A 23,081-nucleotide genomic window follows, 5' to 3' on the forward strand; every position below is an offset into this window, starting at 1 on the left:
AATAATATTAAAAATAAATGTAAGTAATTTTCAGTTACTTTAATTAAAGAAAACAATGCATTTCAAGTGAAACTTGCATTTAAATGGATTAGATGATACAATTATTTAAAAATAAGTTACGAATTAAAAGTTGAAAGAAGTAACCCAAAATTCCTAAAAGTTAACGGGATGGTGAAAGAATTTTAATTTGCTCTAGCAAACTGAGATTGAAGTAGAAGGCCAGTAAGTGAATATAAATCAAATGTAAGTTGATGGACATACAAACCTCCAAGAGGTTGCAATGCCTTGCTAAGATGTTGTTGCGTTCATTGTAGAATCTCTAAGTACCGTTTTATTGTCTCTATCTGTCAAAGCTTCGTCGTTCTGCATGTATGTTAATTCCTCTGATATCATACGACATATCTCCTTGTCATTGACAAAACACACAATTCAAACCACGCAGAACTGAAAGAGAGTTTCGATAGTCAGTGGTGGTTTGACTTTTTCGTTTCATGAGGCAGAGCCCTTTCGACCTGAAAATCCAAAGACTGGCCGAACGGCTCTGTTAATGTTGCCATCTTGATTAACAGATCGAGCAAAGATAATTGGGCACGCAGCAACATGATAACGCACAATCGCATTGATTAAGACTAAGTCTTCTTGACTTGAACAATTTACGAATACACAGGGACTTATATTCTTAACACCATATAATAAAGATAAGACTATGAGGAAACTAAAATACTTGAAAGTATTGATATTGATCATGGACACCCGAAGGGGGGCAGATGGCTTGGCATATGAAAATTTATATTAAATACCCGAAATATCCGACTAAATATAGCAACCATGGAGATGCCCCCTAGAAATATTCTTCGGGAGCCCCTGGTATTGATTTTAGGTTCATTGTGATACAGTAATGTTATATGTTTCTGGGTTGCGTTAAATACTTAATATATCAACACTTTGTGGTGGACAAACACCGTGTGCGTGAGTTTTCTCGGGGCTCTCACGTTTCCTCCCACTTTCTTCATTCCACCATTTCATTCATTACTCATCATCACCGTCTCCTTTAGCCTAACCGGCATAACCGTAGGACGTAAAACTCAAAGATTTCATTTTTAATGTATCAACAGAGCAAAGCTAAGAAAGGTAACAAGCAAATAACATAGCGTAGCATAATTATATCTTCGTTCAATGTTAAGAATAAGTCCATAGTATATAGTTATTTTTTAGCATAAATAAAATTCCTAGAATGTAATCCAATACATGTTAATTAAGTTAGAATACGTAGAAAGTAAGCTTTAGATAGTAAGTTTATGTCTATATAGAAAGTAAGCTCTAGGATGTAAGTGCACGATAGAGTAATTAACTTGTTGTAGTTCCATTTTGACGCACACATGAATTAAATGCGAGTTAGAAGTTTGTATAATCAACATAATATATTATCTATTTTGTATATACCATAAATTATTTTAGTGTAGCCTATAGGAGATATTTTAACTTGTTAATCTAAAGTAAGTGTTGAGTTAGTATGCATTATTTAATTTTCGTTAGTATATATCTAGGAGTCCATATTAATCTTTGGATACCCAAGGAGGGTACAAATGTACCCCATAAATATGTTTTATTGCATATTTTATGTCACAGACACCCGCGGTTGACTAGCGTTCTTTACGTTGTTGGTCGGACTGTAAGGAAACTAATTTCCTCTAGAACAGTTATGTTGTAAGGTGATCTGCTTACTTATGTGGCTAAAACTACACTGGAGTACATTTGTACCCCCATTGAGTATCTATGTTACGTAACTTTTTTCAGGTATTTTATTATTGTAAAGAGCAAACTAAGGAACAGGTAATATTAGGGCCTATTGCAATATATCGTTGCAATGTTGCATTCATATTGAAATATTGCAACCTTTCCTGCCACAAAGATATTACGAGATCAATACAGCTCTATAGCGTATAAACAACTTTCCGTTTCACTAACCTAACCTATCTAAACTTAATCTAAACTAAAATACACTAACAAAACCAATATAACTTAACAAAGCACAAACAAATATAAAATAACATAGCAAAATTATCGATCCCACAAATAAAAAGGTCTCTAATTGCAAAAATGTGTATTTTGGTACACCTGTACCCCTGTCTGGAATCCGAAATTAAAAATATCACGAGTATCCGAGGGTCAATATTTATTGTTTTCTTCCAGAAATGATCCCTCTAAAAGTTGGAGAGACGTGACATGGAATGTCCAAGCGTGAAGAATTTCGGTATCTATTATTTGTGTTGACTTCCATCCCACGTAAATGATATGTCATTTCGTAAACTTTTTCTTATGTGCAAATATCTCATTTAATTATAGTATGATGACGTACTTCATTAATTGTATTCAATATTGTTTCACTTCAACGTAGAACTCATTATTTATTCATTTTCGTTGGATTAAAAAATCGAATATATTTCAATCAAAAATCTGGAGAACTACATATAATGTAACCAAATCCAAACTCTCACTTAACTCAGTATGATAACCTTATTCCGTAACAAATAAGAAAACTCAATTTAGGGGCCGTTCAAAACTTTTGTGACCCCTGATCCAAAAACTAATTATTGGCAAAGATCGCAATCTTTTGATGCGTTTTTTTCTGGATCATTTCTAAAATTCTTGTTTTACTTTATTATTTTTGAACGGACGGTATTCAACAAAATACCCACCCAACGCTAGTAGTTGACTTACTACTCTCTTCAAACCTCGCAAGATAAATGATTAATTGGACAATTTGAAATTGATCGATACTATTTACCTAGCATTCAGCGAGTTTAAAATCCATTTGTAATATCAAACTTTAATTACTTCTGACGGTTTCTGAATACAATATTCTTACTCGTTACATTTGCAGCCTGTATATCGCACTCATTATGCACGTAATTGTTTGTAACGTCTTTCTAAAACTAAATCATCATTAAAGATCGCCTTTTTTAAAGAGTAACGAAGTAATCCACAGCAAAAAGCAGAAGATTATGTACTGGCATCTCTTGTTCATTCGGAGTGCCATTCTTGTCCTTGCATGAGTACTTCTTACATGTAAAGTATTGGTACAGAAAAATTCTAAGATACATAATACAGCAGTAGTATGATTACACGAGGTTAAATGAACATTACTGTTAGTGTGAAAGCCCATGTATGTTATATGCTATGATACTCTTGCTAATAAATGTATGAAGCCAGCTAGTTTAAGCTGACCTTTAGAAACTACTACTGCAAATATTTGCAACATAAAAACAATTCTCTAGAATTTTTCAACTTAAAAGTAGCGGAATTTCAGGAAGTCCATATATAACTATACTAAAACTATACTATAACACTTTGGTGTAAGTTCTCAAGAAAATATGATGTTGGCTTCTTAATAACGCTGCTAAAATTATTTTTCGAAACAGGAATGGCTCATCCTGTAGGCGAAGACTTGATTCTTCCTATTTATGTGCCATTCTAAAAACGTACTTCGCGAATCTGCGTCTTGAGAAATCAGTCAAGTACCTATGGCGAACACTGTATGGAAACGACAGGATTGAGGCAGCAATTATAAAAATGAAGTTGTTGGCAAGCCGAGCTGATAATAATAGTCTGAGTAGGCTACCTTCCCAACACTGAGACATTTCTGTGATCCACTGATTGAAGAGTTGCCACAAGAAGTTCTTCCAGTTGGACACCTGAATGATTAGGGTCTAAGCTCAGAAATTACTTCCCACCATCAAATATTGAAAGCTTATGGATAAGAAATCCATTCCTGTATGATATGATACAATTAAAAACTTTGATAGAAACAAGGAGAACTTGTTCGTGTTACTTGCAATGTCCTTAGCTTCTAGACGTCCGGGTTACATCATCTGTCTCTGCCCCTAAAATTTCTCAAAACTTCCATGTTCCCGGTTTTCTCAAAACCACAAGTTAATATCATTCGTGCGATATTTTAAAAACATTACTTTTTTCTTCGTTACTCAACTAATTGGGATAATTTACTCTCTGTCACTCACGTTTGTGGATGTTGACCTATCATTTACTGAAATTTCAGCAAAAAAGAAGAAGAAGAAGACAGAGAAAAGAAAATAAGTATACAACTATGACTGTTCTAAAAATCTTTGAAATCTAGTAATGGCTGACTTAGAATATGTTTCAAAGAATTTGTACTTGATCAATTTAGTGTGAAGGTATTTTCAGATTATAAGACAATACGTACAATAGCATTGAAACAGTTTCATTTTCTGGCATATACAGTATCTTTATAAAGAAACATTTTCGATTTATTCATCTCGTGAAGAACCATACATGTAACCTTGATATTCAACCTGTTTTATGGTTAAAAGTAACAAATACTGAGTCAGACGTGGAAAGAATTGTCCAAAACAAAATGAAGTATGATTTTACTCATGGCGTGTAGATTCTCATATAGCAATGTTTTATCCATAGGTATTGGAAGGAAACAGGACCCAAATATTTCTGTTGGGAGAGATCCAATTTTGGAGAGTCCAATATTTCCAGACACTACATGTAGTATGTAGTATTGAACCGATGTAATTCTACACCCAAGAAGGCAGTACTCCTGCTTATATTCTCATAAAATGACAAAACTAGATTGTTTTTATTAGAAAAGAAATACAGTGAAACCTCTCTAAAGCGGACAGCTGTGGGGAATCAAAAATTGTCCGCTATAGAGAGGTGCCCGCCTTAGAGAGGTTTCAATATTTTCTTACGTAAATTAATAAACAATGTAATATACAATTAGAAAAAAATATTTTTGCATGAATCACTTATTTATAAATATTACCAAAATGTTACTGTACCTGCATTATCTTGCGCCATCCAATTCGAGGCAAAACATGGGAATAAGATGTTATAGTTCTCAGCACTTTACACTTATCGCTACTTACTACGTTTTCAGTTTGTTGCTTTGATTTGTGAGTTAATTGCAAACCAGTAATGACTTTTTCTTTTAAGACAATATGCGTACCCGTGGTCAAAAAAGTCTTCTGCTGGGTTAGAGATTCCAGCGGGACAGTAGAATGATGTGTCATCCCAAACAGTGGGCAACTGTCAATCACTTTTGTTTCTGAAACAGGTTGGGTGGGAATGAAATGCAAGCAAAGGACATAAGGGTCTTGTAAAACAGAGACCCTTCCTCAGGGTTGCTGAACAGACAGTTGAGGAGGCAAAATGTTGTCACAGCTTCTTGTTCTCCCTTGGTGACAGAATATGAATTACTAAAAGTGTATTTTTACTGTACTTTTCAACTTGTTTCTAGAGAAAGTGTCCGTAATGTGGAGGTAAATAATACCTATAAAATCAGAAAAGACTGTCCGTCTCCGTACTAGATAATGTCCGCTTTAGAGAGGTTTACCAATATGTTTTGGGGATTACAAAATATGTCCGTTATGGAAGGTGTCCGCTTTATAGAGGTGTCCGTTAGTAGTGGTTTCACTGTAGTAAAGATGAAGTGTAACATCAGATCTTTATGTTACATATCAGTGATTTCGCTCCTGAGCAAGGACAGTTTTATTAAGAAACTAAGGATGCGTCTTGGAGAGGGCCTTCAAACTCGAGAAAACTAGATAAAACACTGATATATTGTGTGTTGCATACTTAAGATGACAAAGGTTAGTAATTTAATATTGTTGCTTACCTTTCAATTACTATTTCTATACAGATAGCAAAATTTAAAGATGTGGAGTCTGTAGCTTACCAGAAAAATATCAAGGATTCCACAACTCTGAAGGAACTATGAAACGGTGGTGTACATGTAACATTGTAAATTACAAATCTAGTGCCATAATAAAATCTAGTTAAATAAGGTTAACTAACTGCAATGATATGAATTAAAGAGAATATCAAATAAACAGTACAATGTAATACAACACCAATTGAAAATGGGGGAGGCACTACAAGAGCATGTATGTGGAATATCCTGTTCAGTCCTGAGCATTCTTTGGTGAGAATTTCATGTATTTCTGTGTTTGTTTCCATCTATAGCCTTGTTGCGCATGCATGTGATGGAAAGAAACGGATTACAGTGCTGCGACATTGGGACTCAATGAGTCAAAAATTTTTCCTAGTATGGTTATGTCTAATACAGGAGACGCGGGGACCGACAAGGATATAAAAGAAATCTAATTGAGTAATAGGAAAGAAAATTGAATTTCAATCTGTTTTATTAAGTTTTGACAGAAGACATGTTTGAGACAGAACATATAATTTAGGAACTCATTATGGATAAGGTTTAGTTAGAGTACTCCTAAAGTAAGCAGCATCGAATTTCCCTTGTTTAGCCAACAATTCCTCCAACGATTCCACCTCCAAGAGATCCAAATCCTCCATAACCATGGGGGAATCCATATCCTGAAGCTAATCCATAACCATGGAGACCATAGATACCTGGATAATGGCCATGAGTGATACCGTAACCATAGCTACTTACACCACCTGTAAGAATAAAAAAATCCTTGATGGTAATGTAAAAATTTTGAATAAGTTTTCTTTTGTTCTCCTTAGACCTCAATAGTTAATATGAGATATTTATACTTATATTAGTTATGTCGTTTCTTTGAAATTGGATTATTAAGTTTGAGAAAGATGATTATTCTTACCATATCCAATACCCTGAACCACCAAGATTACAGTAGCCAACACAAGGAGAGTGATCTGCAAAGTACAAATAAATAAATATTACTGTATATAATGGTTTCAAATTTTGTATTCATAAAGAACCAAAACTCCTTAACTCCCTGCATGGCACTTTCAGCGTTCTTTTTAAAGAAAATTATACATCGCTAGAACCTTCCTATTTCAATTGTGCCCTCGGAAAATATTTAAAACATTCTTCTGCTTCACCTCCGCTGCCCTCTCACGGAATAAAACTTCCCTTTATTTTGGAGAAAGAAATGAATGGCCTCAGCTGCGCTGCCAATTTGTCATTCAGTCGTGTTATCTTGCTGAGTGATATCGTAGGCTACTAACAATGGTTAACAAGACAGTGCACAGCAATGCTCATAAAATGATTCAATGTGGCAATCCTATCAGCATCCAAGTATTGAAGGAAGGAGAGTCTGCCACAGCAACTTGTCTCACCTCTTTAGAGGGAGGTCCAGGAAAACATAAATCGACAACAGCGCCAGCTACAGCACACTTACAATAGAAAGGCTCTTTTATAGTGCATTTTCTTAAGACTTTACCACATTTGAAACTGATTACATGCTTTCCGTTTCTAAGAAAATATGTTGTCTACCTTATATTGTCTTTTTGGTACTTTTTAGTATAAGATAAAAACGAACACAAAAAGTATTAAATCTTTAATCAACTACATCGCACACGAAAATATGTGGGTAAATATAGTTAATCTTAGAACGTACAACGTCCTTCCGGCAGGACGTGACGTCCTACAATTTCTACTATGTTTATCTACAAAGGCATGGAGTCTGTAATGGTAAATTTATAGTAAACTTATAATATACCTATCATATTCTGGCTTTTGGTTGCCCTCCCTCTGGTTTTTTTTTTTTCCTTTTAGATCCGCCTCTAGATTATTGAAAGCGTTATTAATGGCATAATTTTGTGCTAGAAACCCAGGTTCTGTTCCCGAGGGGAGCTGATGTTGTAAAACTGTAGGTTCACATGAAAGGTGTCCCTGAAAAGGCACGTTGAGAATCTTGCACAAATACTGGTATTACTTGAATCTTTTTCATAGAATGTAAAAATGGGAAAAATCAATACTTCTTTCACTTGAATTTCTTGGCTTCAATAAAAATGTCGCTAGAGTGAATGTGTTCCAGGTAGTTTACGCAATGGGTGGTGTGAGTCGATCTGCCTCTGTGGCATATAGCTACAGTATGTCGTTTTCTGAATCGGCTGTTCCCGTTTACTGTAGTTATCAGTCGTTCTCAAGCCACACAGGTGCCATTCTAATTAAACCTTGTTCTACACAAAGAAATGTGTCATTGGTGCTGAATTACGATGTATTCCTGCGTTTCTAAAGAATGAGGATTACTTATCGGGAAATCAAACACTATTCTACAGGTGTGAGTTACCTAAAGTAAACTAAAACCTTTGGTCTTCGAGGTGGTAAAGTTTGTAGACTCGTCCTGGGATAAATATAGCAAAAGAGGGGTTTGTTTTCCATCCTTCAGTTGCTCCGCCTCAGACAGTCTGCTGACGAAACGCCACAGACGTTCAGCAAGAAGAAATTTGCAAAATAAAAAAAAACGCAAGTGACGAGCTCAAAAAAGTAAATTTCATGCGTACTTTAAAGTTATTGTGGGAAGTGGGGAGCATCCCTATGGTTATGCAAACTATGCAAAAATAGAAGAATAAAGTGGCAATAAAAATGAAACCTTACTCTGGCCAAGAGAAGGCGTCACCTTCTAAGGCCCGCCCATCTTCGGATGGGAATGAAATGCGTTTGATGATGGAAAATGAAAAACAAAAACACTTCAGGACTGAAAAACATTTTATCAGTGCATAAGAACGAAGCACAGGAACTATTTCCATTAAAGCAGTTGCAAATAGAAAATATTGCAGATTTATTTAAACCTGGTTTGATTATAATCAATGTTATTTTTAATTTTATCTCTCTTTTTTGGTCGATATTGCTACACATATCACCACCACCATCATCATAGCTATTCTGCTATTATTGGCAGGTCACTTGCTTAAAATGAGATGTTTCGATGTACGATGGTCCTCAGCTAGTCTCTCCGTCTTGACATAGCAATTTTCTGTTTTAATACCTTTCTTCAACTACAGTCTCCTTCACCTCTCCTTCTCTTCCCTTCCACCATACCCTCTAGAACATCCCTCATAATACAGTTTTTTCTTAGCCAATGTCTCAATACATGTCTTAATACACCTAAAGTTCTTTTTTTCTCCCATACTGCTAGTATTTCTGATACCTTCTCTTCATTTTCCGTTCAACCCAGCTAATTCTCTTCTTCTTTCCTCTATTCCTACGTGTCGAAAACCTCCATTTTTTTTCATCGCTTTTGCGTAATATACATGTTTCTGCTCCATAGAGTACATATTGGAATCAGTAAAACAAAATCTTAATATTTAATTGGAAGTTTTGTTCAATACAAAGATTAGCTAATCGAGGTTGAAAAATATCTGTCGCCCTTAGAGTGTAAAAATAAATTTGCAATTCATGGTATTTCACTAATCTGTGCCGTCTTGATTTTCTTTCATGTCCTCAGGGGTAGGGTCCCCAATTTTGGGAACCAGTGGAGTGTTGGATCTGTTAAAAATCTAAAAGGATTACAAAACGTTTCTGATTTATCTCATAAGTAGTGAAGCGTGCGCACCCATTGAAAAACTAAATAAATAAATAAAGATAATTGGCTATGTTGTACATTATCATCATACTTACACGAAGATAAATTATATTGCATTTAGATTATTACATTTAGAAAATTACATTACCTATGAAAAGCTTGAGATTTGTTAAAAGCTAGATTTGCAAGACTCTTGCAAGCAAGACCAAGACCAAGACCAAGACCAGGACTGGATGTGCGAGACCAAGGATTCCAGTGCAAGACCAAGACTAAGACCACCCGGGTCTTGGTCTTACATTTGCTCATCACTAAGTGGATCTGTATTAGTGGTGGGCACAAAAACCGGTTTCAGTTTTCTCAAAAACCGGTTCGGTTTTTCACCGAAAAAAGTTGTCGGTTTTCTCCAAAACCGGTTCGGTTTTTTACCTGGTCCGGTTACGGTTTTCTTCAAAACCGATTCCGTTTTTTTTTCAAAATTTTTTCTATTTCTGACCAGAATGGTGTTTCGTTGTTCTCCGGAAACCGAATCCATTTCCACAGAAATAGTTTTGTTTTCGAAAAGTTTTTACCGAAACCGGTTTCGGTGAAAAACCGAACCGGTTTTGGAGAAAACCGAAATGTCGGTTTTTCGGGTTTCGGTTTTTATAAAACCCGGTTTTCGGTTTTTATAAAAAAAAACCGGTTTTGCCCATCCCTAATCTGTATACCAATCAAAGGTAGTTTGCGAAGTTTAACCGAAGGGTCTCGTGAAAACAGCTCTTATTTGTAAAAGAACAAATAATGGTCTGTCCAAGCAGCTTGATTTTAAAAAATCAATATAGCGTAACAACAAAAGCTGATTCTATTATATGGAAAAAAAAGAAGAAAAACAAGCTTGGTATCGTGAGTGTAGGAAGGCGCCGAATTCTTTTTCGCCCTGCGCGCCGAAATTTCTAACTATGGCTCTGGTTACAAGTAATCAGAAAACTTTTTAATAAAATTTTTAGCTGTGATAGCATCAGTAAAGATGACTGTATTGTTACGTTTTATGAGCGGAGGTTCAAGGGTTCAAATATTTTCCTGATCGATTTGCGATGTGTTTTGGTCCAAGTTACACTGTTGACCAATCAATCAATCTATATGTTCTTCAAAATAACGGAAATACGAAATAAATGTATTCCATGGAATATGGATGAGAGTTTTTGGTTTGGTTATTTGGATTGAAAATAGTTAATACGTATTTTCAGACTAACAATTAATGTAATTATTTGTAGGTTAAATGTTACATGTAAACTAATAAACAAGCCTGATTTTAAGATTCTATCCTATTCATGGGTTGAAAAATGATCTCATTCGTATACAGTACTTTAATAAAATCTGAGTACATAGGGGATTCTAATAATTTCTTTTTGTTTTTACGATGGCTGTGTCTAAAGAACGAGTCTAGTTGATACTCTTAAGCGGACGAGAAGGATGGTCGTATTGCAAAATTGCGGAAGAATTTAACCTTCTACACAATCATCGTCAACCTATTTGTTTTACTTCCAAATTAATCACCAAGACTAAAGTAACAGGCAGTGTGTTGGACAAAACCCGTTCCGGACAAACAAGGACTTCATACCAAATGAAAAAGGCTGTATTGGCTAAGGTTTGTGATAGCCAAAAGAAACCCCTTCGTCGGACAGATATTGCACCACTTAAATGACGATGACTCCGATAGATGGATGCAGATGTGTGAATGGTTTGCAGGTAAATTGGATGAAAATACCTATTTTACTAAATACTGTGAGTTGTTCAGAGATGAAGCTGTGTTTTATGTCAATTGTAAAATGAACAGACAAAATATTCGATACTGGTCTCAAGGCAATCCACATTGGATGAGACCATCCAAACAGCAGGAGTGCCAAAAAGTGATGGTGTTGTGTGGTTTGTGGAAAGCTCATGTGCTAGTACTTTTCTTCTTTGATGAACATGTAACGGGTGAGACTTATCTGAACATTCTGAGAGACAAATTGAAGCCTCAAATTGAGCGTTTGGGTGAGGGACTTCTAGACTGGTTTCAGCAGGATGGGGCCCCTGCCCATTTTGCTGTAGCTGTTAGTGATTGGTTGAATGACAATTTTCGTCACTGGATTGAGAGAAGAGGTCATGAGGAGTGGTCCCCTCGTTCGCCAGACTTTCATCCATTTGATTTCTTTTCTGGGGTATGCTGAAAGAGAAAGTTTACTCGATGATCATTAGAAATTTAAACCACCTGACAGAACGGATTGCCTGGGACGCGGTGGCTCAGTGGTAGAGCGTTCCTCTCTGGTGCTTGGGGTCCCTGGTTCGATCCCAGATCGCGCCGTGTGGTCTTTGTGGTGGACAAACACCGTGCTCGTGGGTTTTCTCGGGGTTCTCCCGTTTCCTCAAACTTTCTTCATTCCACCTTTTCACTCGACTCTCATCATCACCGTCTCCTTTACCTAGCTGGCATAATCGTGGGACGTAAAACTAAAATATTTCATTTCATTTTTCAGAACGGATTACCAGTCAGTGTGCAGAAATAGACGGCAATTCAACCTATTATATAGAGTTCATCTTAATCTTGCAAAGCGCATCAAATTATGCATTGAACAGTACGGAAATCATGTTGAAAATATTCATTAACATTAAATTGACTAAAATGTGCTTTTTTCCCATGTACCCTGACTTTATGGACACCCTGTAGAATAATGATACAGCTAAGGCACAAGAAGGACTAGCAAGATTCAACGAAAAGGTGCCACTTGTGTTGTGCACCTAACGGAAATGTTAGTAAAGGTGGAAGCTTGATAGACGGCGATTTACAACGATCTAATTTGCTTCTGACCATTCTCACTGATTAATAATAATAATAATAATACAAATACTTTTGCTATGTGATAGTATTGCATCAAAACATTATATTTTCCTTCAGAGTAAACTTACCTGACTGATGAGAGCCATTTTGTTTGTCGTTAGTGCTCAGAAAGAACAGTTGATGTGGTTTATATTAACAGCTTCTTTTATACTTGACGGAAGAAGAGAGAAAGTTGATCATTTAGGGAAACTACGGAAAGAAATTCCTTATAGCCGAGCCTTTTTTCTAATTAATTTAATCAATAGAAAATGTCTAAGGAGCAATTGATCAATGATCCTTAGCACCATTATCCGTTCGTAGTTGATCGCATATGATAGAAACATTTACACGTGTTTTAAAATGGCCTTAGTTCAATTGTAGTACTCATCTTTACATACAGACAAGCTCCTCTTGATCTTCAGGTCTGAAACAATAAGTATAGATTCTATTGTTACAATGACAGTTAATAATTAAAAAACGAAATCAAATAAAATCTTTAAATTTTATGATTCACCTCATGATTTTCTCCTTTATTCAAAAGACATGTATAATGTATTAAAGTGAATAATTAAAAAAAAATGGTGGGATGATGATAGTATGGGAGGATACGAGATAACTCCGATAAAGAGTGTGAATACAGTGGTGTATTTAAGGGGGGGGGGAGGGGGTTCCGGGCTTAAGACCTCCCGAAATCTTACTTACTATAGTAAAGTAAATGAAATATCTTTTAGAATTTTCACATTTCCAGGCAAAGCCACCCTCGAAAGTTAGCAAAGCCCCCCCCCCCTCGAAAGAAAATTAAATACGCTCCAGTTAAATACACCACTGACAATATTGCTCACACAAATCCACATAGGGTGCACGGTGGCTCAGTGGTAGAGTGCTTACCTCTGCCTCGTGGGGTCCCTGGTTCGATTCCAGGCCAAATAAGTTTGTGGTAGACAAAATCGTGCTCGTGGATTTTCTCGGGGTACTCTCGTCTCCTTACACTTTCTCATTCCACTATTTTTTCCATTATCATTCGCTTGCTTTAATTATCGTCTCCCTTAGCCTAACAGGCATAACGTGGGACGTTAAACTTAAAGATATTTTACAAATCCATATAGCCTAGAATCGAACCAGGGATCTTTCGCACCAGAGGTGAGCAATGTGTCACTTTTTAAGAGAACTTATTCAGCTTAGGGCTCTGAAGTTTAGGGCTCTGTTTCTAAAGTTTAGGGCTCCCAGACGGATTTACATTATTTGCTCCCCCAAAACTTGCACATAACTCTGTTTCATTTTTTCTCCAGAATATATTATCATTCAGGCGATAGTTTAAAAATACAACTTCTATGAGTCATCGATACTCAACTAATTTGATGGTGCGAGCGGGTTCGATTTCCGATGTGAACACTCGATAGAAAAGTGTCACAGCTTTTTCAGGTCAGCTATCCTAAGTGAGGTTTTCCTGTTCCCCACCAGGCGAATGCCGGGATGGTACCTAGCATATACGTCGCAGGACGCTTCCTTCCTTCCCCCATCCTTTCTTCCTTTCCTTTCCTCGAATAATGTGTCATCCGTCATACGTGTCGACCTAACATGGCCATAAATCTAATTCCTAATCCTAGTCAACTAATATGAATAATCTACTCTCAGATGCTCACTTTTGGTGAGTGTTTGACCTTCTATTTAACTAAGGAGTGTCGTTTTATAAGTCTCAAAGCCTGGGATCCCTATTCTAGTTCAAAATTCGAACCAGCCTTATTCAACATATATGTCTAACCCAATTTAAATAATATAAGATGCTCTGCACATTAAAGCAAAAGCCAATTTAAAGCGACTAACACTTGCGAATCCTGACACTAATTAAGGAGCTTGACTTATCCAAACTCATTTATATATTTACCCTGTTCGTATGTCCGTCTATCCGTCCTTGAAACAAAATATCTCAAGAAATAATTGATTGATCACCTCCAAACTCAGCCAGGATGCAGGGAGTCAATCGAGTTCGTTGGCAGGCGATATCCAAACAAAACAAAAACTTACTGTACGGATGTCTATACAGCCCTCCCTGTAAGCAATCATGATTCTCCAATGCAGGTGAATGTGATGCGCTTCATATTCTTTCTACTGTGAGAAGTTTGATCACCGCACGTTGCTCCAACCATATTGACAGCGTTGTTACATGCCACTATGTTTCTTACTAAAGTTTTTGGACCCGGTGGTGACTAGGTTGAAACTTGCAACATATCAATTGAGAAATATGATAAATATAGTGGAATGGTAATCACAAATATTTGTTTAGATCCTACAAAACTAATTATACATTATTTTTTTTAGCATGATCTCGTGTTTTGAATGTGATTATTATATTTGAATTGAAGACACGAGCAAGACACAGCTTGGTGAATGGAATTGAAACTGATGTATCAAATATTGTTTCTGACTAATGGGATCATATTGAGGATTTATTCACATGAATGAATAAATCAAAATAATTTAAATGTTCGTGGTTTATCCTTTATTATTGATTCAACTTATCCCTGAACAAATTTACATCGATCTCTAGAGCCTGACAATTATTGAGCATACAGTATTTTCGTGCGGTTGAGAGTATGTCGGGAGAGTGGAGAGTGCAATTACCACTTTTTTACACTTACACTAAGTAGGACAACGGAAATAAAATGATCATATACAGTCTCCAACTTATGTAAATTCGACATACGTAATGTACTAAGAAATTTCCAACAGAAGTAAAATTTGCGTACGGTTCTTACATCTGAAATACGAAGTAGTATTAAAATCCAAAATTCTATTTTGAGAGCTATATAGTGCGCAAGGCATGAACTATATAATAATTTGACACTGCTGGACTTGTCATAAACTATACGAAACACACTGGGCACGCTACTTCTGCAAAACTTACGAAAATTTAACTTAAGTAAATTTGGACATATCCAAAGAGCCCTAGAACGATTTATTCACTTCAAACGTGGACTGTTTGTAAATCCTTGGTTTAACGTTTCCACTATAGTAAATTTCTCACACGATGGCAGATTATCAAGTTTCAATGTTATTAACTACTTATTACCAAATCAATGACTACAATTCTGAAATTTATTCTGAGTTTTGTTTGAGATAATATTGGGAGGAAGCCAACATTATGTTTTCTATAGATGCGGTTTCAATTTTATCTGTCAGTGTCATGAATTCTTTAAAATCCTGCAAACGATACTTATTTACAGTACAACTAATTGTTTTGCAGCCACAGCTTATCGAGAATTATTGGCACATCTGCTGCTTTTACCAAACTATAAATTCATTTGTGTCTAAATTTGACGCTATTATAGAATTATATGAAAAAGAATAACAGTAGATAATAATATGTTGCATAGTACTTCACAGTAGGGACGACCGGATTTGGATCTGATTGGGTCCGAATCCTTGGGATTAGGATCTCCTATCTGTGTCCGAATGTCGGATCTGGATCCGTAATTCGGATCTCAGATCTTGATTCGCATCCAAACCTACATCTCAAATTGTGATAAACTCAAAATTAATTTCACAAAGTCCTGATAGTGATGGAAAAAAAACAACAGAAAATTAAGACAATATTGACTACTCTATTTGTCTCCCTCAGTCTACTCAAAACATCAATACATGCCTTATTAATATATATATATATATATATGATTTGATCCGGATGAGAGTTCGAGCGTCGAATCTGGGCCCGTACCCCGTTCCAGGACCGAGATACATACCTGGGATTTGAAACATCTGAAACCAGAATACATTTGAAACCGGAACTAAGCTCGAATATTTAAAATTCCTCAAGAGACCAATTTCATTGACAGTTGAAAAACATAAACAGTTAAGACAATTATTGACTAGTTTGACGTCTATTTACCTTGCTCAGCCTGCTCAAAATATTAAATTATACCTTACCAAAAATAATTATTATTGAGTAAATTACCTAGGTACAATATGAGCACAGAGAATAAAGCATGAATGTTGGTGCCTCTTATCAAAATTTGAAATTTCGGATTCATAGAATCGGCCTGAAAGATAAATATTTGAAATCTAGAAACCGAAACATGTGCTAGTACTAAGATCGTAGCCGCTTGAATGCGAACGGAAGATGCTTGCACTAATTCGTCACGTACTATGGAGAACGTTAGAAACCAAAAAAAAGATAAATATTATTTTTCAGGGGTAAGTCGCGCTTTAACATGACTTTTCATGAGTGTTGTGTTCAAATACGAAAACTGTAGTGGCGATTTGTTTGAAATAAAAACCTTTTCATTCTTAATAGCAAGGCGCATTCCACTGATTAGGGCGCTAGTTCTTATGAGAGCTTTCACATTGAACCGGAAGATTTCCTCATGTAGGTATCGGATTGCCACAACTCACCTTGCGGAAAGACTTTTTTTTATCAAGAGGTCGGTCAAGGCTCTTCTGGACTTAGCCTGAGACTGCTTCTGGTCTCAATTATTCCCATATGTCTATAACAAGTCTAACCATATATATACAGATGGTGATCAGAAAAATGGAAACACCTGAACGAAATTGCAACTTACCGGATTAATATGGTGTCGGAGCACCTTTCGCCTTCAGAACAGCCTTGATGCGACGTGGGATGGAGGTATAGAGGTCGTGAATGGTAGCAAGTGGAATTTTACACCATTCCTCGTGCAGGGCATCGGTCAGTTCTGTGAGAGAGGATGAAGGTGGAAACCGTCGCCGGAGTCGTGTTTCCAAGACAGACCACAGATGTTCAATTATGTTGAGATCTGGGGATTGGGCGGGCCATGGGAGGTGTTGAACTTCATCCCTATGTTCCTCAAACCACGCTGCAACAACGCCAGCTGTGTGAATGGGTGCATTATTATCCTGGAAGATGGCGTCATTGTCCGGGAACAACATCCGGACCATAGGATGCAAGTGTTCTCCTAAAATTGCGGCATAATCGTTGGCAGTGATTCGTCCGCTAAGTGTTACCAGAGGACCGAATGAAAACCATGATATGGCGGCCCACAGCATCACCGAGCCGCCACCATGTTTCACATGGGCGGAGACAGTGCAGATCATAAGCTTCTTTGGGCGTTCTCCACACATAAACACGGCCCGTGGTTGGGAATACGGTGAAGGATGTCTCATCCGACCATATCACACGTTTCCAGTACTCAACGGTTCAAGTTGCATGGCCGCGGCACTATTTGCGTGGTTTTCCCGTGTGTTGTGTAGGCCGTCATCACCTTCGACACTGTCCCACACGACACACCTAACACAGTAGCCACTGCCGTCACACTTACTCCACATAACCGCGCACCAACAATTTGCCCTCTTTGAAAATCTGAGAGGTCTCACATTTTACACTACCTCCGTCTGCTGCAGCCACTGGACACTGCTGTTCCATTGCGCCTGACGTAGTATGGAGACCGACCTAACACACTACCACGAGCGGTCCGGCGCTGCGGGCGCCACGACACCACTGCCAACCCATATATCTGACGTGTTGCCAATTACAGGTGTTTCCATTTTTCTGATCACCATCTGTATATATATATATATAGTTTGTTAAAAATTAGTTAAAATATCACTAATTGACCTTAAGGGGACAATCTTGATTTAAATATTCGTGCGTCAGAAGAGATGTGAAAGTTAAGCGTTCATAAAACCGATAATTGCGGAATGAAGATTTATATGCAATCTAAAGATAGTAATAAAACTCCTTATGGAACATTTTCAAAGCTAAGATGTTCTTCTGAAGTTCTTCTTGATGTTCAGTTGTTCTTCTTGAAGAGGGTTCTCGACAGCACAGAAAACTATAAATCCCTTTATAAGTAGTACCTCTGACAGCCCCGAATTTCACATAAACAGCTCCCTTCATCCTCACAAGTGGCCATTCACTTACCCAACATTACCTTTCAAATGTTCCAGTAACATCAATATCTCTGTTTTTGGGAGATCATGCTTCTGCGAACCTTGACTATCACCATCAGCAGCTATTAGAGAATCAGATTTATCTCTATACTAGACAATGTGAGTAGTTTTTCATCTATAAAGGACGGAAAGGGTGTGGTATTATCACAGGAAATATTTGATACATAAGACTTAGATTGTCAGTATTTAGGAGCAACATAGACATAGTAGAATGGACTGCGGTATTAGACTGTGGATCGTTTGCTGTGAGTGTCATAGAGTCGAATCCAGCTTCGGGCATGGGTGTTTCTAACTGTCCACGTTTACTTCTATGTCTGTGTGATGCCGTAATGGTTACAGTATAATCCGTGCAAAGTATTCAACAGGTTAAATGGAGATAATTTTGTAAAAAGCGGTTACTTATTTAAAAAAAAAACAGTGGTTAGCCCGTGCATTCGGTACCCGTAGTCACGGGTTTAATTTTCGGAGGGGCACTCGTGAGGACAATTGGGAAATTATTTGAAGTAAGAAGGAGTGGACTCCAGTCTAGCCCCTTCATGTATAGCGGTCTATTTTTAGACCATTCCGCCAAGGTGCTGTTTCCTTAGAAGCTTGAAATTATATTTTCCTTTCATGCATGCTGGTTGATAAATAGACCGCTAGTGATTCACGCTACACATGTGCTGCCACTTTCTGGCGCTTTGGAGAAAGGAAGTGTAGTTTGTCGGGAGCAAGCGACTGAAAACGTGCTTTATGGAACAAAGGTAAGATATTTTTCTTTTTTTCCCCAAGAAATACTTTGAATTAGTCAAAAATAAAATTTGTCATGAAAATTGGATATGTTTAAAACGAGAATAATGTATTACTGTTGATAATAATGGTTTTACTTTTTTGTATGGAAGAAAAAAACGTATGGTCTAAATATAGGTATCTATGCAGGAATTCTACAACACTGTTCTCCATTGTTCTTCTATCCTGCTGCTCTTGTATTTGTTACTTTACATGTAGAACATATAAAAAAAGAAAGAATTTAGTATAAATTATTTCCTTTTCAACTATCAGATGAGAAACTTGGTAACACGGGTCAGTTCTTGCCAGTTTAGGCCTTTATTGGTATACAGTAGAGTCTCGATAGTTCGAGCTAATTGGGCCAAAGGGCAAGTGCCAAATAAACACTTTCGTACATGGTTACTGAGGCTTGAATTATCGTCAATGTTGTACTCCTATGTACTGTAAGGCCCAGGGGCGGATCCAAGACAGATTTCTGGGGGGCGGTAGGTTGTAATACTCCTACTTAGAGCTACTTTTAAGAGCTTGTAACTCTGGGATGGGTTTTATTTATATATAAAATAAGAAAGTTTTCTCTTCTGGGGGACAATCGCCTCAATCACCCCCTGGATCCGCCCCTGGTGAGGCCCCATCAAATGTAAAGCTGTCTTTATTACATGTTTATAATCTTAGTTGGCTTCGCTTTGCTAAGTAATTTTTCGTACTTTTTTTTTTTTATCTTTTCGGTCTGGAAAATGGACCCTTCGAAATTTTACGGACATAGTTCATATGTGACAGCAGTCCCACAGAATGGTTCAGTAAGTGAAGACTCAGATCTTTCGGACGACGACGAGTGGTGCAAGATCTTAGCTCCTGATTCCGAGGATGAGTTCCTGTCCAACCTGAGAGCTATGTCATCGGATCGTAATATCACCGTCATCCCGGAAACGCCGTCTGTAAGTTCTGACGAAGAACAAGAACCGACCCCGTCAACCAGCCAGCCGTCAGTGGTTCGTCCAAGAAATAAGAAGGCTAGTTGCAAGAAAGATAAAGTGGTGTGGAGAAACGGCATTTTCTCGGTTAGTAGACGTGAAATTGAATTCACTGGTGACGTAACTTTGCCTGCATCGATTCAAGACCTAAACAGTCCGTTCGACTTTTTCAAATACCTGTTCTCGGATGAGCTAATCAATCACATAGTTCAGCAAACGAATCTGTATGCGACACAAATAAGACCAAATAAGCCAGGAAATATTACTAAAAGCGACATTGAACAATATCTTGGCATATTAGTGAATATGTCCGTGATCCAATTACCTACTTGCAGAGATTATTGGAGTGCTCTACTTGGACATCCGCGAATATATGAAGTTATGTCAGTGAATCGGTGGGAAGAAATACGCCGTTTTCTTCACTTCAATGACAACACCACGTTCATTCCAGCTGGACAGGACGGTCACGACAAGCTGCATAAGGTCAGACCAATTATAGAATTTCTCCGCTCAACTTTGGGAACTGTGCCTAAAGAAGAAAAACTATGCATCGATGAGCAAATCATCCCGTTCAAAGGCCGAAGCTGTCTCAAACAATATAACCCCGCAAAACCTCATAAGTGGGGTTATAAAGTGTTTGTTCTTAGTGGCAAATCTGGCTTCAGCTATGACTTTGAAATATTTACCGGTGCTTCAGATAATATTCTACATCCAAATGAACCAGATGTTGGTGTTAGTGGGAATGTTGTTATTCGCCTTTCACGCACAATTCCAAGAAACCTAAACCACACACTTTTGTTCGACAATTGGTTCAACAACATCCAGCTTCAGGTGTATCTCAAAAAGGAAGGTATAAATGCACTAGGAATTGTCAGGTTGAATAGACTTGGAGCCGTTGATATGCCAACTGAAGCAGCTATGAAGAAAAAAGGGAGGAGAACTTTCGTTAAGAAAGTTACAGTTATTGATGGTGTGAAACGATGTGCGGTCGCTTGGTACGACAACAAAGTTGTATGTTTGCTATCATCGTTTGCAGGAAGTAGGCCAGTTGGGGAAGCAGAACGTTTTGTCAGATCCCGGAGGGAGTATCAAATGATTCCATGCCCCAATCTTGTGAAAGTCTACAACGAATATATGGGAGGAGTCTATCTCCTGGATTCCATGTTAGGCTACTACCGTATAACGATTCGGTCTAAAAAGTGGTACATGAGAATCTTTCAACATCTTCTTGATATGGCCATTGTAAATGCTTGGCTATTGTGGAGGCGTAAGACAGGTTTGTCCACGCCATTAGTGCACTTCAAAATAGAAGTTGCATCTGCCCTCTGCAAGCTCAACAAGCCACCCAGACGTAGCAGAGGACGCCCCAGTAGTGAGGTCGAGCATGGAGTAGTCAAGAAGCAACGAAGTGGGCCCTGTGGATTTATCCCTGGGGCCGACATTCGTTTAGACAATGCTGGACACTTGCCTACATATGCAGATCGACAAAGATGCAAACTTCCTGGCTGCAAGGGGAGATCAGCAGTGATATGTGAGAAGTGCGAAGTTCATTTGTGTAACAATAAAGCCAGAGACTGCTTCAATCGTTTTCATAAGGCCTAAGTAAAAGTGGGAAGCCTACATCAGTTGTGTGTGCGAAAATCATTTATGTAAAGGCCAAAGGATGTATAAATCTGTCACATAAAGCCGGTATGAAGATGTAGATCGTGTTTTATTCAAAGATCACATGTTATTTGTATTTCGTGTAAAGTTTGATAGTTGTAGTAAAAATAACTATTAATATATTATACTTTCAGCGCATGAATGTCCGAATATGGACCAAAACTGTGAAGTGTGAGAAGTTAGAAGTAAATTTGTCTATCAATAAAGTCACATAATTTTTTTTCGGTTTCATATATCATTAGTAAAGATGTGAAGATGTAGATCGTGTGCCAATGAAAGGCAAGAGTTTAATTGTACTGCGTGTGGCGTTTGATACTACTAGCAGTGGCGTAGGGAAGGGGGGGCCGGAGGCGCCGGGCCCCCCCAAAGAGGTCCGACAATGTACTTTGGTACTTTGATGTTTGTAATTTTTTATATATTTTTATGTTTATATATTTTTTTGTTTGTATTTTTTCTATATGTGCCTATAACAGCACTTGCCCCCCCCCCAAACACACATCCTGGCTACGCTACTGACTACTAGTATAAGTTATTATATTTTACCATCATTGCATGAATGTCCAAAAATAGACCACATAATTTTTTCTTCTTTTTTCGAATAAAAGCTTCTTTTTTTAAAATTGCTTGTCAATATGGTCTAGTAGCCTCAAAACCTACCACATATATTTTTTCCCCAAAAAGAAAAAAAAATCATGCATGAAGGGGCTAGAAAGACGGCATTAGGGACTTCGACTGTCGCTGCGCTGACCACACATTCCCACTTTGAACGTAAGCCCGCTGGCAGTTCTAGATTCCAAGGGACTGTCACCCCCTTGAGTTTAGTTTGTTTTAATTATCTTAAATGCTTTTTTTATTATTAAATTTTATCCAATATTTTCTTTTCACTAGTTTGCGGAACTCGGCGTTACTTGTTTTCTTTATAATTCATGTTCATAATTAACACAATAAATCATCATAATTAACACAATAAATCATCATAATTAACACAATAAATCACTAAGAAAAACAATGTCTTCAATAAAATTCGTCTTGGATCTTTCGTAGCTCTGAGTTTATTTATTTTTAAACTTTGTTTTAGTTGAAGGGCGTACTATCATTTTCCCTTTTTTTTCCCTCGTTTTACCTACGTTTCTTTACACGAATTTGCGCCCATGGGCACTTACTGATACTACAGAAAGTAAGAGTGCTATATAGCACAGAAGTATTAATTGGCGTACGTAAGTGAATATATTTGTAATGAAGTCATAATTTTTCAGTTTTTGCATCGTACATAGTTCCCTCATTAAATTCTTCAACCCCGTTTCCTGAATTTCAGTTCTAGTATTCTTTCTTAAGCAAGGCCCATTTAATGGGGGACTGATGTCTCACATAGGCCACATCAGCAATAAAGAAAGTAGAGTTTGATTTTCACTAAATTTAGAACATTACGTTAATTATTAGCTAAATAATAATAATAATACCGATCGAGCTTAGACTAGTTGTTAGGATTCTTGCTTCACGATTGGGTGATACAGAGTTCAAATTCGTAAATCGGCCATCCTGACTGAGGATTTTTCAGAGTTGTTCCTCAGTTACATCAGGCAAATGCTGAGTTAGTACCTTAATCTAACGCTCTGGAGACCT

At 37.3% G+C, this 23,081-nt stretch overlaps 1 long non-coding RNA gene across 1 annotated transcript; it reads right to left on the reverse strand.

Moving 5' to 3' along the window:
* Positions 1 to 6,170: 6,170 nt before the first annotated feature.
* Positions 6,171 to 12,281, reverse strand: LOC145679874 (uncharacterized). The gene is made up of 3 exons (XR_014130594.1): positions 12,225 to 12,281; positions 6,624 to 6,678; positions 6,171 to 6,459 (listed from the first exon to the last, which is right to left on the reverse strand). It is a non-coding gene; the product is annotated as an uncharacterized LOC145679874 (long non-coding RNA).
* Positions 12,282 to 23,081: the final 10,800 nt, after the last annotated feature.

The sequence above is a fragment of the Thermobia domestica genome, chromosome 2 (assembly GCF_964235325.1).
Source record: "Thermobia domestica chromosome 2, izTheDome1.hap1.1, whole genome shotgun sequence".
Taxonomy (NCBI): domain Eukaryota; kingdom Metazoa; phylum Arthropoda; class Insecta; order Zygentoma; family Lepismatidae; genus Thermobia; species Thermobia domestica.